This window comes from Propithecus coquereli, unplaced genomic scaffold (assembly GCF_000956105.1).
Source record: "Propithecus coquereli isolate 6110/MARCELLA unplaced genomic scaffold, Pcoq_1.0 Scaffold566, whole genome shotgun sequence".
NCBI classification, from domain to species: Eukaryota; Metazoa; Chordata; class Mammalia; order Primates; family Indriidae; genus Propithecus; species Propithecus coquereli.
The window spans coordinates 1,022,539-1,028,424 of NW_012151574.1; positions in this window are offsets into that span (position 1 = coordinate 1,022,539).

The following is a 5,886-nucleotide window of genomic DNA, read 5'->3' on the forward strand; positions in this document are numbered from 1 at the left end:
TTAAAAGTTCAGCAGAACTTACCCATAAGAGCATCTGGGGGCCAGATGTGGTGGCTCACTCCTCTAGTGCCAGCACTTTAGGAGGCCGAGGTGGGAGGATCACTTGAGGCCAGGAGTTCAAAACCAGCGTGAACAATACAGCAAGATCCCATCTCTGCAAAAATTAGCCAGGTGTGGTGGTGCGCATCTGTAGTCCTAGCTACCAAGAGGCTGAGGCAGGAGGAGTGTTTGAGCCCAGGAATTCTAGGTTACAGTGAGCTATGATCAGGCCACTGCACTCCAGCCTGGGCAACACAGCAAGATCCTATCTCTAAAAAATAAAGTAAAAAAAAAAAACTGGGTCTTATTTTTGGAGAGTGGTAGGGCTCTGACAACCATTTCAGTTTCTATAATACTGATTGACCTACTGAAATTCTCTATTTCTTCTTGGGTAAATCTTTTGGCATTTTGTACCTTTCTAGGAATTTCAGTTTTCAAAGTTATGAGCATATAGCTGTTCACGATAGTTTTTAAATTACTTTAAATCTCTCAGTCAATGTTATTCCCCATTTTTACTCAGTATTTATTTTACCTCTTTGCATCTCTTCCGTCATGACCAATCTCTTCAGTAGTCTGTCTCCCATATTAATTTCATCTTAGAAACGGCTTTTGCTTCTGTTAATCTTCCACTATCTTCGTTTGTTCTCTAAATTCATTGATTTGTTTCCAGAAGCTTTTCTGGTACACGCAGCTGCACCTAATTTTGGCCCTTACGACACTGAGTTGTCTTCAGCAAGGTCACATTAATCATTGAAGTCCATAGAGGGGACCCAGCAATGACCCTGACTCACGAGGCCAGGCTCCTGCCCCCAAACTCGAGGCTCCATTTCTCCAAGACTGGCCGCCTCCTCACTGCCCCGCCTCAGCCACGGTGGGAGGGGCGAAGAGGGAAGGGCGGCTCAGCTGGCCTGTGAGTGTCCAGCCCCCAGGACCCCCTCTGAGTGTCCAGCCCCCAGGACCCCCTCTATGGGGGTCCTCTTGCCACACATTCCCCAGTTAGGGCTGGAATTCAGAGCTCTGCTCCTGGCCCTGAGATCCCAGGTGCCACGGCATGGCTCCCCCTGGCGCGGTTGTGGGGCTTGAGCAGTTTAACTCTTGGCACCATCTGAGCTGGCAAGGACGAGCGTGCAGGGACCGACACAGTCCCCACCAAGGCCGGGGATGGAATGTGCAGCTCGCAGCACATGCATGTGACTGCTTCTGCACACGGCTGCCCACACTGGTGCCAGCTGGGGGTTCCTGGCTGTGAAGTGGTCCTCGTTTGTTGGGTGAGAGGGTTGGCATGGGGGTTGTGCCAAGTGTGCAGCTGGTGACGCGTAGATAAGGCTGCTGGAGGAGGTCATGATGGGGCACAGAAAGGGCTTTGGAAATTGGCACGAGGGCTTATTTACAGGCTGAACGTGCCAGGGAACAGGCATTGAACCTGGCCCATGTTAGGTGCTAGATACATATTTGTTGCATGAACAAATAAATGACTGGGGAGACTCCAGCTCTAATCCCAGTTCCATTGCTGTGTGTCCTCGGGCAAGTTCCTTGGCCTGAGTTTCCTCGCCTATAAAAGGGCAGAGGGGTGAACTCCATCTTCTCTAGAGCCTCTTGGCTCTAGGGGTCTATGTTTCTGTGCCTGAAAGCATTTCTGGCGCAGCAGCTCTGATCCATCAAGAGGCTTAGAGGGAGGGCTCAGGAGAGCAGAGTCCCGGAATGTCAGAGGCAGAGGTGACTCCTATAGACTCTCTGATGTCTCACTAATTGCCAGAGTTCAGGAGAACCTATGGAGTTGGAGCCAGTTGCTCAGGAGGGACAAGGTACCAGGGCAGAGGTGGCTTTGCTCTTGGCCAGACATCCCTTGGAGGAGGCAGGTAACAGGTTCAGATATTCCACCCCCATCCCAGAGCCCCTCCATCAGTCAGGATGCCCAGTCTCCAGAGACTTACCTCTCACTGTCTGAGTCCCTGCAGGCGTCGTGGCCTAATCCATCCATATGTTGTCTATCCATCCATCCATTCATCTGTTCACCCATCTGCCCATCCATTTGTCCATCCACCAATCCGTCCATCCATTTATCTATTCTTCCATCCATCCATCTGTATATCCATCCAGCCATCCATGCATTCACTGAATAAACACTGAATGTAGTGCGCCATGTCCTACTATTAAATAAAGAATGAAAAGTAAGATCTCTGTCCACGGTGAACTCACAGACTAGAGGAGGTAGAGACAAGCGAAAGGATGATTCCCGCACAGTTCGTGGGAAACACCAGGTTCCGAGGGTGAAGAGATGGAGGACCTAACCCAACCTGGGAGGCGGAGGAGGCTCTGAAAGGCTTCCTGGAGGAGGCGACATCTACCCTGAGTCTTAAAGCCAGAGCAGGAGGCAGTTAACACAGAGGGGCAGGACAGTCCAAAGGCCCGGTGGGGGCATGAGAGCCGGAGCTGTCTGGGGAGCTGTGAGCAGCCGAGTCTGGATGAAGCCACCGGTCAGGAGGGAGGTGGGGCGAGATGCAGAGGGAGGAGCCCTGAGTTGGGGAGACATTTGTGACTTGGGGTGGGAACGGGGACCAAGGCCTTGGGCACATCCAAGGACTGTCTACAGAGGTCGCAAAGCTCAGGGTCAGGCTGAGCACCGGGTTCCTTCCTCCCCTCTACTCCTGAGTGGCCTTGGGCAACTCACCGTGCCTCTCTGGCCTCAGTTCCCCAGCTGTGACGTGACAGGTTTCCCTTTTAGCTTCCTGGGACCCTTCCAGCTCCGAGGGAGCCCTTGAGTCACTTGTGGTCAGCAAAACCAATACCCGCGTGACCATCTGCCCCGGCCTGAGGAAGGAGTGACTTGTTCCCAGCCTCTGCGTGCATTAGGGGCAGGGCGGGGGGCTGATGGGGGACCTCGGTCAGGAGCCACGCCCGAGGGGCTCGCAGTCATGGGACGACAGGATGTGCTGAGAAGGGAGTGAGTCACTGGCCAGTCATCAGCTCGGCCCCGGGTCCCCAGGTGGGGGGAGGGGCCCATTCCCTGTTCATGGCCGCCCCGAGCCTCCTTCTGAAGACAGCAGACCCTTTGTTAGAACAAAACCTCATACCAAACTCGAATATTTAAAACAGGCCTAAGAAAAATTGATTAGGAGGAAGCAGATGGTGGGGCCCCCAGTGGAAGCAGCCCCCGGGGCCCCCCGAGGAGCCCCTCCAAGTCCAAGAGTCTAAACACCCTCATCCCTCAGGAGGGGAGACTGAGGCCTGAGGCAGAAGGGACTGACCCCAGGTCACACGGCACCTTCTTTGGCTTCTCCGCTCTCCTGGGCTCTGACTCTGCCCTTTCCCCTTCCTGGAGGGTGGAGGATAAAGCAAGGGCCTCCTCCACCGCCCTCACCCTCCGCGGGACCCCCCTTCCCGCGTGTGTGGTGCCGGGGGCTCCCCTCGACTCAACACGGGGAGTCTCCCGGCGGGAGGCGTGGACTAAAGCTGCGTCCTGCCCTGGGCACAGCCCCCGCGGGCTTTGCCTCCATGCTTGGGCCTGTGTGTCCCTCTCTGCCGCGCGAAGGGTGGGTGAGAGCTCAGAAGTCACCAGCACCGTCGAGGGCTTACTAGCTGTCAGTCCTCACAGGAACCCAATAAGGCACACACCATTATTCTCCCCATTTTACAAATGGGGAAATTGAGGCACCAGGGAGTTAAGTAGCTTGCCCAAGGTCACCTAACCAGTAGGAGGCAAGGCTGGGATTGGAACCCAGGTGGCTGGCCCCTAAGTACCCGCTCCCATTGCTGTGCCTCTTAGAAGATGGCCTGGAAGCACCCTCCGGTTCCTACTGCCTGGCGCTTCGACAGAAAGACTGAGATTGTTGCGAGGGATGGGAGAGACTTGGCCATGTCCTGGCTCTGTCATTTACTCACTGTGTGACCTGGGGCCCAGTGGCATCTGGGACACGGTAGCAGTTGTCATGACTGCTATTCCTTTAGTTTCCACCCCTGCCCCGTGAGCCCCTGAAGCCACTGTCTTTGGGTCTCTTTGACCTTCCCTTGCATCTCTGAGCTGCCTGGGTCTGTCCCCAGAAGCTGTTTCCCAACCCTCCAGGCCCTCAGAAAGCACTGACAGGGCAGGGTGTGGCCACACGCTGTCCCTCAGGCGCAGCCCCTGTTCCATGCTCAGAGCCCAAGACCCCCCCAAGAGGCCAGTGTGCCCTCAGAGACCCGAGCAGGCATATGCTGCCAGGCTGCAGTGAGGGGCATCTAGGCCAGCTACAGGCACAGGGAGGCCCAGGGCCTCATCCCACCAGCCCCACCAGCTCCCCCAGCCCCAGAGAAAACACTGCATTACTGGAAGCTCGGCCAGGCAGAGGGGGTGGAAGTCACTGTGTTAGAGGAAACCGCACAGGGCTGGCCAAACCTCGGCCCCTCTTGGCCAGCGACCCACAGGCCAACCACGCGGGGCTGGCTCGCTGGGGTGTTTACGGAAACGCTGGCCCTGAGGTCAGCCCAGCTGCTGGGCTGGGATCCCCCGGGACACCCCCAGGCCTCAAAGTGCCAGCTTGGCAGGAGCCACCAAAGGCTGGAGCTGGGGCCTTGTTTGCCCCCACGGCCCACCTGGGAGTGGAGAGCCCAGTGGGAGGCTGAGATGGGCCAGGACTTCAGGCCAGCCCCGGGCCCCCTGGTACAGCTGCCTGAATTGGGGCCAGGGACCAGGCCCTTTCTGCACACCCCCAAGAAACTGGCATCATCTCAGGGAGGCACATAGAAAGTGGATTCTAGAGGCAGGTGGCCTGGGTTCACACTCTGGCTGTGGCCCTCGCTGGCTGAATAACTCTGGGAAGCTTATTTGACTTCTCTGTGCCTCAGTTTCTCCATCTGTGAAATGGGGATAGTGATAATAGTACATACTTCCCAGGAATGTTGACATAATCAGATGATTTAATAAAGTGCTTAGAACTGTCCCTGTCACAAACTAAGTGTAAAAGTGTTTGTTACAGAAATCTCTTCAACTTAAACATTTGCTGGGCATCCAGACCTTGCACGAGGAGCTGGGGTCGTAGAGATAGACCAGATATAGATCCTGTTCCAGGGAGCTTCGAAGTCAAGGCCAGGGATGGGAGGTGGGTGCTGGGCACGCCTGCCTGTTCAGTCTCTGTCTTTGTGAGAGCAGGGACCACATGGGCCACTCACTGCTCTGTCCCTGAGCCCAGCTCAGAGCCTGGCACCAAGTCGGTATTTAGCCCCCGGCTGGGGAATGACCAGATGGAACTCGATGGGTTTTGAGCTCTGACAGAGCTGCCAGCACCGAGCCCAGCCCGTGTCTTCCTTCACCCTCTCCACCCCGATGGAGTCGGTCGCACCTTTCTGTGTTCAGAAAAGCAAACAGTGGGTCAGAGAGGCCAGCCCAAGGTTCCACAGCTGGCAGGTGACAGAGCTGAGACTGAACCCACGGCCAAGTTCAAAGCCTGCATTTTTAACCACTCAGCCACACATTATCTTCCCAAAATGCCGATGTAGTATCAAATTGCACAACAGCCTCAGCCTGGGAGCTCACGAGAGTGCCCAGCCCGACCTGAGAAGACCCAGAGCATCCCCGGGGAGGGAGGCCATTCTAGGTGGAGTCGCACACCTGCCGAGAAGCAGAGAGGCAGGCCCGCCTTGCTCCCAGCAACGCGAGCTGTGCGTGGACCAGCAAAGACTGTGGCGTGCAGGGCTGGGGCGTGTGAAGGGTAGGGCAGCGGGCAGCAAGGTTGAGGGATGTCTGCAAACAGCCTAGAATGCCAGGGAAGTGTTTTTAGAACATCCTGTGGGGCGGGAGCCCCTGGAGAGTCCCAAGCAGGGCCTGCTTGTGGCCATATGTACAGCCACTCTGGGGGCCAGGATGGAAGA